Source organism: Prunus avium, chromosome 1, assembly GCF_965620075.1.
Source record: "Prunus avium chromosome 1, drPruAviu1.hap1.1, whole genome shotgun sequence".
Classification (NCBI taxonomy): Eukaryota; Viridiplantae; Streptophyta; class Magnoliopsida; order Rosales; family Rosaceae; genus Prunus; species Prunus avium.
The window spans coordinates 53,512,265-53,524,711 of NC_142284.1; the positions used below are offsets into that span (position 1 = coordinate 53,512,265).

Genomic DNA, 12,447 nt, shown 5'->3' on the forward strand with positions numbered 1-12,447 from the left:
CTCAAGGCCCGGCCCGTCGAATGGATCACTCTAGATCTCTTAGCCCACATGTCTAGATTCAATGTACAGTAGTAGGTAGATTCCGGATGGTTAGGTAGCAGTTGATCCTAGCCCTCTATTGTGGTGGTAGGTGGGATATGATCTATATATAAGGTGGATGTCTCAATGCATATTTTGATGGGCATATTTTATATTATATATTTAACCCTATTCTTAGTATATTTTGGTTAATATTTTGGAAGAATTTTGATACTTTGAATTATATTTTCAATATAGGACTTTCGACTTCCTTTGGAGCAAAACATAATCAAATGGATGAATTTTGGAGTAATTCTAGTTGGAGGACGTTCGTTAGTCACTTAGCTTGATCGTATCAAAATTTCAGATTTTTCTACCAAGCGGTTATTCTCTGGCAATAAAATAAAGGAGCAGTGCACGGTGCTGGAATAGTGACGTTTTGGGCTTTTATTGCGTTTTTGGAGCCCAAGATGACCTCAGATGGGTTCATGGCCTTCTAGAGAAGTGTTCAGAACGCTTTTATCTTTAAAACAAGCTATCTTGGGCCGGATTTGGAGGAGATTTGAGGCCAAAACGTGGCTGGGCAGATTGTGGGCAGATTCTCCTAATCCAATTTGGACTTTATATCCTAATATTATTTTATTTTAACCTAGTTTCCTTGCGGAGATTGGGCAGCTAGGTTTTAGGAGGTATTTAAGTTATTTTTCACAGCAAATTTAGGGATCTTTTTTCAGCTTTTGAACGTGCTAGGGTTTTGGAGTTTTCACAACTTTAAGGTGTTTTCATTCTTTTCATTCTTAATGATATTTTCTTGGATTTTAATTATGAATATGCATAACTAATTTCCCTTTTGCTAGGGTGAAGTCTTGAACCTTAGCATGAATATGTAATTTTTATTTAATTGCTTATGATTGATTGCATGCATACTTTGAATTGTTAATCACTATTTTAAACTATCTAATTGTCTTAATGCCTGATCACCATTAGGATCTTTAGAAAAGTAATTGAATGCAATTTTGGTCGGAAGGTTCCCTGAAATTGACACTGGCTTCTTGTGATTAATAATTGTAATTTCACTTAAGATGAACACCACGTCTTAAGGGTTGCATGGTTTTTCAAAGGGTTTTCACAAAACTTAATGAGTCTTTCATGTTCATATTTGATCCGAACGTCTGGACGGATTGCATGTTAGATATACGTTCTACGTTGGAGGTTCCAAGTAGAATATAAATTAGGAAAACCTAACCTTCAAAGTGGCATGTGCAGATCATAAGTAATTGGTAAAAAGTCATAGGATTGCTAGGTGATGGTGAAATCCTAGTGCTTTTATAAATTGGTTTTTAAAACTCTTTTCTTTGATCATATTTGTTTTTAGTCAACATTCGTAGTTTTTAGACAATTTCATAATCATCCTTCTCAGCTCTTAATTTCAAGTAGTTAATTAGAGATTGTTTTTACATTAATTACTAAATAGTCCTTGAGAAAAACGACCTTGCATGAGCATCTATACTACAATAGCCTTGTATTCTTGCAAGTATTTTATGTGATTTTAACCTGATTTGCATGGATGTTAAAAATCTTTTGCTCTCGAGGAAGTCGAAAGTCCTATATTGGAAATATAATTCAAAGTATCAAAATTCTTCCAAAATATCAACCAAAATATACTAAGAATGGGATTAAATATATGATATAAAATATGCCCATCAAAATACCCCCAAACTTAGCTTTTTGCTTGTCCTCAACCAAAACAAGACTCAAACAAAAATAAAAAAAACTAACAAACTAGACACCTGACTAACACTTCAGCAAGTCAAAACTTCCACCTTCAAGTTGCAATCCATGGCAAATTTTAAAAACTAGAACATCTTTTCAATAGATCCAACTAATCCCACCACAGAGTCTAAGCTATTTAGAATCAATTAGAAAAGAATCCACAAACTTCCTTCAGTGTAAAGTGAACCATCATGGTTAAGGAGACTCGACTAAAACCCTTACCTCTCATCCCTTTTATTCATACTTCACATACTTATAGAATCATTATTTTTTTTTCTTTTTTTTTCAGTAACAGTAGTGGTCGTGCAATGTCGGTTCCCTTAAGCTTTCGATCCAACCCGTGTAGCGATCGTTAGGTCAATGTTTCCCAAACCACTAGGGCTTTAGGGCATTAGGTGTAGAACACCCCTAAGGACTTATTAACTCAAGCTGAAAAGGCTACGAAACCAACTAACCACCCTGCCCCATGCCAAAACTCTACCGTTTGATACGAGAATCACTGCTAATTAGGCAGGACTGGCCCGGTCACTAGGCAAAGCCTTGGGTGAGACAATTATTACTTGATAACACATACTAACTTTATTTATTGAACAAAAATTAAAACACACTTAGAGGAAAAGTAAGTATTTCAATCTCACTCCCCACAAACCATGTTGGTGTGATGTGCAAATTTCAAAGTATAATTCATGAATTAGAGTCTAAGCAACAATAAATAGAAAAGACTCTAATGTGGGATTAATCTTCACCATGTCCGTTTGTTCTAACGTTTAAAATAATCTATGGATATTAACTTAAAAACGAAAATTGTAAACAAGACTCAAAAAATTAAAAATCTAAAATTTACTTTCCCACCCCCAAACTTAAATCACACATTGTCCGCAAGGTGTGGAAAAGAAAAGACAGAAAATAATAAAAATAAGAAAGTCGAAAATAAAACAGAGAAATAAAATACTAGCATAAAGAAAAGAAAGAACCTGGATGCCATTACGCTGGGCCGAGACCTCTATTGGGTGAAATGGGCACAGCAGCCCATTGGGAGGAATTGACGCCATCTGCTGGATTGACAAGATTGATGCTATCTTTTGGGTTCCCAACCTCAGCAGGAATGGACGCCAGCTAGGGGATGACTTGTACATGTCCATGGCATTTGAAAAAAAAAGAAAAGAACAATTAAATGGACTATTGACTAGAGCCTAGAGCCAACGGCTCTCTTTGTCTATTGGTTTGTCAGAACCTACATGGGTGGCATGCATATGTCCAGTCAAGCCATGCTTTTTTTTCTCAGTCAAAAGCATAAACCTGCAGCGCATTAGTCATTTACTCTCTCCCACGCATGAGTCATGTCGCTTAGACCCCATACGCCTTTCTGTGGAAAATATCTGCTTGCCATTTCACATGAATTCATCTCCAACCTCTCTCCTCTCAAAACTGAAACCACCTTCTCTTCCTCGAATCTCTTTTCATCTTCCTCAAAACCCAGGGCCAACTTATCTTTCTTTTTTTTTCTGTCAAAACCCAAACCATACATCCGCTTCCACTCAAAACGCATTTTTTCCTCTGAGAGGACAAACCTGCCATCTCTTTGTAGCTCCTTCTGCGTCTCTAAACACTGCATTCGTTATGCAAACCACTTCCCAGGAACAAACACACAGCCATAAGGAGCCAGCTGTGGTGGAATGAGCATGGAGAACGGTATTTCACTACTCCACATGTGTTTGTGTTTTTGTTTTTGTTTTGTTTTGCATTTCAGAGATCTAACTTATTGGTCTCATATTGGTGCCATCTGTGTGAGGACACCTGGATTTCTGAACGATCCGAGGTAAAAAGGTGTTCAAGGATGAGATCCGATGGTCATGGTGGAAGTAGCGGGAATCTGAGAGGCTAAAGGTAAAAACCTGTTGCATTCCTAAGAGGACACAAATTAATGTGCAAACAACCAATTAAAAATACCCGCAAGTGCACGAATCTATTGAAGTATAGATTATGTAAGTACGGGGTCGATCCCACGAAGAACTTGTCGGCTTCCTATAAGTTCTAATTTGAGTACGTAAAGAACACTTAATTGACACACCACAAATGCACAAATGCAAAATGGAAACTAAAAATGAGTAAAGAAGTGTAAAAGAAATGAAACAACACAAGAAAACTAAACAAAAACACAAACAGCATTTTCTATCACCCTTTTATCACCCATTTATCACCTATGAACAGTGCTAAAGCGACCGGTCGTCAGGTAAAAGCGACCGGTCGTTTTTGGGCAGATTCGAAACTCAAAATTTGTCTTGAAAAGCGACCGGTCGTCAGGTAAAAGCGACCGGTCGTTTTTGGGCAGATTCGTTTTCTCTGTTTTTCAGTTTCGACCTCTGTCCAGTGTTTTGCCTATAACTTTCCAACCGTACGTCCAAAATTCACGTTCTTTATACGGTTGGATTCAGCACAGAAAATGGAAGAACACAACGCGGACCAAAAGTCCAAAACAATTACAGAAAGAAATAAAATTCAGTAACAAAGACACGTAACGTGTCAAACACGCAACTCACACACACATTGGGGGGGGGGGGGTTTGATTTGGTTCAAGTGATCTATTTCTATTGCATGTAAGTAAATGGACTTCGAATTTAAATGAGAATGGCAGAGATGAATTATCAAGATGTGAAATCAAAATGTAACAAACACTAGGGTTTCGGAATCCACCCTAAACAATTCTACCCATGTTCATGAATACTCAAATGATGAACTCTAAACATGTTGATGAAAATGTTCGCAATCAAGACCATGGGTCGTGGCTCAAGACGCATTGATCCTCTCTAATATACGTAAAGTGCATGGTTCGTGCTACAATACTTGTACCCTCCCCATAAACGAACCTAGGTATGGTTCGTACTTCGATTCAATTACAAGGAGAACCCATTAAGTTCAAAGAGAATATGAACATCACAAGAATCCTAATAGCATGGTGTTTACATTAGGTATTCAAGAAACCAATTCACATGGATGATTCTTACTTCATCCATTTATTGCTTAGGAGAACATGAAGATACACATAATCCCAACAATCTCAAGAAGCATGCTTTCAAAGATGGCCAACCAAGGAAAAACACACATCAAGGATAGATTAATTTGGTGAATTGGAATTCATCAACAATATCTAGAAATTCATACACTCAAGCATCAAAACAATAAGGTAATCATGTTTAGGGCTTCAACCTAAGCCCTAGCTATGGAGTTTAGTTCCTCATAATCATTTCAAACACAAATTCGAAATAAAACTAGAAAGAAGTTACAGCTTTTGTGAAGGTGGAAGCTCAAGGTCTTCAATGGTGGAAATCTCTTCCACTTCTTGCTTGGATGACTTTGTCTTCCTCCTCTAGCTCTCTAGCTCCCAGCTTTTAGAAAGTCTCTGCAAATTGTAATAAAAACTGAATGAATGATCCGTTGCCTAGCTGCTGCCCCAAAGTCAATTGATTCCTCTCTATGCTCCTCTCTCTCCTCCTTTTCATCATGGCACACTTTTGCCTTTGTTTTCTTGTCTCCTCTCATGATGAAGTTTTGTCCTCACAAATATACTCTCAGAAAATTCCACTTAACTAAAGTAAAATATTGTTACGAAAGGCATGGTAACAAGTAGAAGTAAGATCACACTAAGTGGAGGTGAAAACTGGCCAACTCGGATTTCCAGAGCTGTGGTAACATGCTGGATTGGTTGGATAGGAAATACTTATCCAATGGAGCTCAAATTTGGATATGTTGTAGTCAACATCCATTGGAACAAGTCTTATGAAGATCATCACCTCATCCAAGGACCGGAACATGCTGATCCAAGGCCACGAAGTTGACCTACGAAAATGAACAAAAACAGAATTTATATCAAATAATGCACTTTTAGCTCATTTTCATACAAACCAAAGTAAAACCTATTAAAACACAAAAAAGAAGTAAAAAGCTATAAAATGTCAAGAACTAACTCAAAATAGTGGGTGAATAACATGAAAAATCATGTGTAAAAATGAACCGAACAAACTTCCCAAACTTATCTTTTGCTAGTCCTCGAGCAAAACAGAAATTAAAACAAGACTCGAAACAAATCTTTCCGAACACTTTCTAAGGAGAGAGCGACTCATGCAAACGACTCAAAAGTTTTCACAAGAAAAACTCAGTTTACACATTATTCACAAGGCGGCAAAATTCATAACACAACATGCTCAAGTGTAGTAGTGTGATGGCCAAATGGAACTCATTCTCCAATTTCAGTTTTCACACAACTTCAAAAATCATACCAAGCACAAATGTAACTTCAAATCTCACCAAAGTTGTCCTCTCACAAATGAATCACTCGGAAGAGGGTTACAATGCATCACTCAATAATAAATATGAGAATAGAGTTAAACCATACGGGACTTAACTCAAAATTAGCAAGATGAAAAACATGCATGAATATGATCTCAAGAAGGATGCTAAACACTTAAAAGCTAAAAAATGTGTGCAAATCAACCACATGACATTTAGGATCAATTTAGGTCTTTATTATAGGTTGTAATGGGGCTAAGGGTGTAAGGTGAGTAAGAAATGAAGGATATGGATACAACAAAGTCCAAGGAACTCACAATGTAAGAGCATATAATCGTTGACTAAAAGACTTTGAAACATCACGCATGAGATTTTCACTCATTTATTTATTTTTTATTTTTTATTTTTTATATGTGATCAATTAGACCACAAAGCCTTATACCTCCACTAATTATGATTCACACTCCTTCCTTCCATTTGAACAACCAAGAAACATGGAATTGAATTTGAAACCATTGCCACTTAACCACGACTTTTCTCTTTTCTTTCACCCTTTGAGTGAGGTACTCATTTTTTTTTTTTCTTTTTTTTTTTTTCGAAATGTAATAACAAACTTCCCAAACTTAGCATGAAAAACACATCTAAATTAAAGCTCACGAGTTCCTTAGAAAGGTAAATTCTTGTTTTTCAGGCTAAGGTTAGAAGTAATAATTGGTTACTTGAAAGAAAAGGCATACATATAGGCTCAAGGTGGTTATCAATGGAAAATCATGCTTAAGCATGCATAGGGTTAGCTTGAAAGGCACAAACGGTCCAAAGAGGGCCTTAATATCATTTCTCAAATGTCATGTAATCAAATTGCACAAGAATGAGTGACTTTTAAGTGCTCAACCCAATCAATGAATAATGAGATCAAACAACAACTCAGATGACAAGAAAAGTAAGAATATGTGTATAACACTCATGAATTGAAGCACAAGGCTCAAAGCTCACATTATATGGTTGTACAAGTCTAATTCATGCTTGATACAATTCTTTGGATCATGCAAGTCCCTCAACTAGAGAATTATGAAACAAATGGCAAGTGTGTAGAGGGTTTCAAACATATCATGCTAGAACGATGCCATTTAGTGAATAACAAATTATTATTATTTTTTAAAGCATTTTCAATCAAGTCATTTAAACATTCATCACAATCTCATCATATATGTCCGGAAAGTGACTTAAGAACAAAAAAGACTCAAAACAGAAAAGAAAACAAAATAAAAGAAAGTAAGAATTTAAGTGAAACGAAAAAGACTTGCTATCCCTTCCCAAACTTAGAAACAAACATTGTCCTCAATGTTAAAGAATTCAGGCACCAACAACGTTATAACAAGAATTAAAGGGAATAAAGCAAGTAAATACAAGAACAAACACGAAAAACAACTACAACACGGTTGTAAAAACAAAAACGAAACCAAACAGAAACAAAAAAAACAGTAAGCCCTAACAACAGTCTTACACATGCAGAAATCCAACCCAATGAAATGCACAAACCAAATGAAAGCCCAACCCAGACGAAAGCCCAAAAGCGAAGAAAGTAAATAAAACAAAGAAATCAAGTCAGAAGCACAAAGAGCGAGGACTCAGTAAAATAGAAAAAGTGGGCCCTGAAGTCTCGGCACCTGTGAGTCACGGGATACAAAGTGAGAGACGTGTCGACAAGCAGCGGTCTCTCTCTCGGTCCCAAGCCAGAATTATTGGCTTCATAGGAAGGCGTGACGACTTTCGTTTCTCAAAAGCGCTGAAAGGCAGAACTGAAATTAAAGGGGTTGGGGACCAGGTGAGGTGACCTAAGGGGATAGGCCGTAAGGGCCGCGCAAAACGCAGAAGCGCCGTGTCTAGGGTTACGTAGAAACTAACTCTATAAAAGAAGAAGAGAAAGAGTTGGGGAAAAACACACAAACGCAGAAACACACAACAGAGAAAAGAAAGAACAAAAGAAAAGAAAGTTCAAATGGCTTCTTCCTACCCATTCTCGCTGGATCTCAACCTAGCTCCACCGACTCAGACTCGGGGCCAAGCAGTGGCACCAGTGTGGATGCCCTACTTTGCCTCTGCACGGGGGCACGTGACAGTGAATGACTCGATACTGCTGGACAACGATGTTGCCCTTGGAGTTGCTAGAAATCTAGTGACTCCCAAGGATATACGGGTGCTGGGATCAAGGGATGACAACCGGGTCGTGAGCGATGCTCTGGCACTAAGCGTGCAAAGCACCGCAACAGTCGCAAGTGTGGGTCATCGCCTACTTGCGAAGTCCCATGAGGTGGAGGTGCTAAGAGGTCAGTTGGCGGCAGAGCGAAGTATGGTTGAAGAGTGCCAGAGTATTATTAAAAGTTTAAAAACAGAAAGGGCAAGGATACTAGAGGTGAATCGACACCAGCTGGAGGCGTTGCGGGAAGAGAACAAAAATCTCTCAAAGATGGTAAGTGTTTACGCCCATGACATGAGAAAGCAGCTGGAGGACATAGACCGACCGGGAAAACGCAAGAAAACAGACCGCGAGAGTAGGTACGCTCAAGCTAAGAGTGCGATCTTTGGGAGCTCGAGTGATGAGCCCCAAGAGGCTGTGCATGAAGCCCCGGAAGAGGATAGCCATAGGGCTAAACTCAAAGGTCCAATGGTCGAGACACCGAGCACTGTGAAAGAATAATTTCTAATGTATTAGTGGTGTGCCTGGTTGTCTTTGCCCTTTCCGTGTATTTGTTTTTTTTTTTTTTTTTTTTAAATTTAAATTTCTCGTTTCCGGAAATAAAAGAAAAGAAAGTTGCAAAAGACAAAGAAGAAAAACAAAACGCACTTCCCCAAACCGGAATAAAAGGAATGCGACAAACGAAAAAGACACAAATCACACTTCCCCAACTGAAATAAAACAAAAACGACAAACTGAAAAGAAATCAAAACATAATGCACCAGAAAACAGGGAGGAAAAGAAAGCAAAGTGAAAGTAGAAATGCTTCCCCTTTAAACCGGACGCAACCGCAAATTGCGCAGGAATTGCAAAGTGGTGTCGGCTCCCTTATGAGCATATGGCTATTTAAACCACTTCTCGGTTGAAAGAAGGAGCATCCTGCATTTCACCTGCAAACTCAAGAAAAACCATCAAAAAGCCCAGACAGAAAAATCAATGGCATCCCCAGATATGCTTGTTGATGACCTTAACCTTGAGTTGTCGCTTGCACCACCAAATGCCCAGATACGGGCTCCTCCAAACCCTATCTTCCCAAACTCCTCATACCATCATGGCTCGGCCTCAAACTTCTCTGAGGTGGTGCCGCGAAGGGCAGTAATGCCGGAGGGCATGACTGTCAGCAGACTTACAGTTGCAGATCATCTGCATGTGGCGCAGAGGTCTGACCAGATGGCAGTGGACGAGTCCCACAATCTAACCGTGCTCAACGCGGTCTCGGCCACAAATTTGGGCATGCGCCTACTGGCGAGAACACGAGAGTGCGGGGCACTGAGTGAGGAGGTGGCGGCCCTGAAAGCTCTGGTGGCGGACCTCCAGAAGCGGCTCTACAGTGCCAACCAGCATGTAGAGATGCTGCAAAAAAGGAATGATGATCATGTAGAGCTGCTGCAGATTCTACAAGCAAGAACAGATAGAGGCAATTAGCAGAAGCCTCAGGTGGCGCAGAATGCAACAATGAACGTGTGATTAGGAATTTTATGTATGCATTTTCAAGTTTATAAATGTAATCACATGTTATGAAATGGAATAAGCATTTGAGCCAAAGTTCAGAGTGTGCAATCATGAAGCAATCTACTTCCCAAACTTACTAACAAAATAGAAACACAAACAAATAAAAGAAAGAAAGAGTAAGAAAAACAAAGAGAAACAACAAGAAATTCGAAATTACCTTGGTTGGAAAAATGTAACCCTAACTCAAAAATAAAATAAAATAAAATAAAATAAAAATAAAATAAAAGAAAGTTTGAGTCTAGAGAAACTCCACTTTGAAGCGATTAGGACGACAACAAACTTCTTCTATTCACCTTGGGTTGCCTCCCAAGAAGCGCTAAGTTTAAAGTCTTTTGCCGGACTTCCAACATACCATGGTCACTTAGGGGGTTTTGGCTCAATCGCCTCCTTGTGCCGAACATGAAGTTTCTTCAAATCTCTTTGCCATCTAATCAACCCATTTCGTATTCTTTTCTTTTTATGCGCATGAGTAGATTTCAAAAGCAATTTTAAGCGCTCTTCAATATGTTGATTAGATGGATGAGGCACATATTTAGGATTGGGTGGCCTTCTCATTTGAGTAGAAGGAATGACATTGAACATATGGTTGGTACTTGGAACATGGATGTTCAACTTGTCTTCCTCTAGTACTTCAAAAACAGAATAAGGCATTAGATTAATTGAAGCACCTAAATCAATTAAAGATTTCTCAAACAATTTATCATCAATTACACATGGAATTGTGAAACTTCCTGGATCTTCCAACTTGGGAGGAAGCTTCCTTTGTAAAACAGCAGAAACCTCTTCCGTTAGTGCAACCGTTTCATCATTTTTGAAGTTCCTCTTGTTGGTACAAAGATCCTCCAATAGAGGAATGTTGACTTGCACTTTCCTACAAGTTTCCAATATGTCCTTGGTATGTTGAATTTTTTTAGAACTCATAAGCCTGTGAGGAAAAGGAGCACGTAAGATTTCTTCGTCAGTAGGTTCACGACTTACCTTCTCCTTTCTTGCCCTTCTTGCAAGTTCATGCTTTGGGATCCACTCGGATGAAGAAGCTGCTTGCTTATCTCTCTCTTTGTTGCTTTCATCCTTTTCTTTAGGCTCAGCCACTTGTTCAACCTGCATGTCATCAACATTGTGAATCAAATCTTTAGAACCATTTATTTCACCAATTACCTTACCAGTTCTCAAGGTAACTGCTTGAACATGCTCACGCCCAGTTGGATTAATCTCTGGTTGGCTAGGCATCATACCAGGTTCCCTTTGACTCAAAGCTTGAGCAATTTGTCCCACTTGATTTTCTAGATTGGCAATGGCCTTATCCGTTTTCTGCATGTGGGTGTCATTCCTCTGCATGTAGCTTTTTGTCTCAGTGATGAAACTATCTGTGTTTCTAGCCATGGAAGCAACAAGTTCTTCCAAAGATTTTCCTGTAGATTGTGGTTGAGGTGGTGGTTGTGGTGGATTGTAGTAGTGCATTTGACCATAAGGTGGGCGAGTATGTTGTTGACCTTGAGGTGGGTGAGTTGGCCCTTGAGATGGTTGAGTTGGCCCTTGTTGAACATTCGAATTGTCACTCCACCTGAAATTTGGATGATTTCTCCACCCCGGATTGTATGTTTGTGAGAAAGGATCATTCTTAGGCCACTGATTTCTCTGAAATGAGCCCACTGCATTTGCTTCCTCATGTGCCAAGGGACAATCTTCAGTGTCATGACCAATTGTGGAGCAAAATGCACAAACCTTGGATGATCCCGGTGCCAATTTCTTCACCATGTTGGTTAGGTTTGCAATCTGAGCTTCCATACTAGAAAGGGTACTTATCTGAGCTTCCATACTAGAAAGGGTACTTACATCATAGGATTCCCCTTTTCTGACTGGCCTTTGCCTTGAATTATATTGGCGAGCATTTGCAGCAACAAGATCAAATATTGCTCGCAATTCTGTTGGAGTCTTGGTCATTATAGTTCCTCCTGCAGCTGCATTCACATTATTTTGGTCCGCTTCAAAAAGTCCTTCATAGAAGTGTTGCATTAGAAGCCAAGCTTGTATGTTATGATGCGGACAAGTGATTAGAAGCTTCTTGAAACGGTCCCAATAATCCTGGAAGCTTTCTCCCGGCCTTTGCAGAATTCCTGTAATCTGACTTCGGAGTTCATTTGTCCTTTGTGCTGGGAAAAAATGTTGCAAGAACTTTGAAGCAAGATCCGTCCATGTTGTGATGGAATTTGGAGGTAGATAGTGAAGCCATTCCTTTGCTGTATCCTTTAAACTAAATGAGAAAAGTCTCATTCTTATCTCATCACTACTCATGCCTTCGATCTTTATTGTGGAACACACTTCCTCGAAGTCTAGGATATGTGCATTAGGATTTTCTCCAGGATTTCCCAAGAACTTAGGCAATATATGTATCATGCCCGATCTCAACTCAAAGTTTTCCAAAGTGCTTGCGGGATATACTATGCAAGATGGTTGTCCAGTTGTTGGCGGTGAAGAGTATTCTTGCATAGTAAGTTCCACATTTGCAGCTGCTGCCTGTTGCGTAGATACAGCTGCACCAAAATGGATTCAGCTGCATCCTCAACTTGTGATACTCGCAAGTGCACGAGCCGTTCGGTAGTATAGCGTATGTAAGTGCG

At 39.1% G+C, this 12,447-nt stretch overlaps 1 non-coding gene across 1 annotated transcript; it reads left to right on the plus strand.

Moving 5' to 3' along the window:
• Window positions 1-11,858: 11,858 nt before the first annotated feature.
• LOC148298022 (small nucleolar RNA R71) lies at window positions 11,859-11,965 on the plus strand. Its single transcript, XR_015833319.1, has one exon. It is a non-coding gene; the product is annotated as a small nucleolar RNA R71 (small nucleolar RNA).
• Window positions 11,966-12,447: the final 482 nt, after the last annotated feature.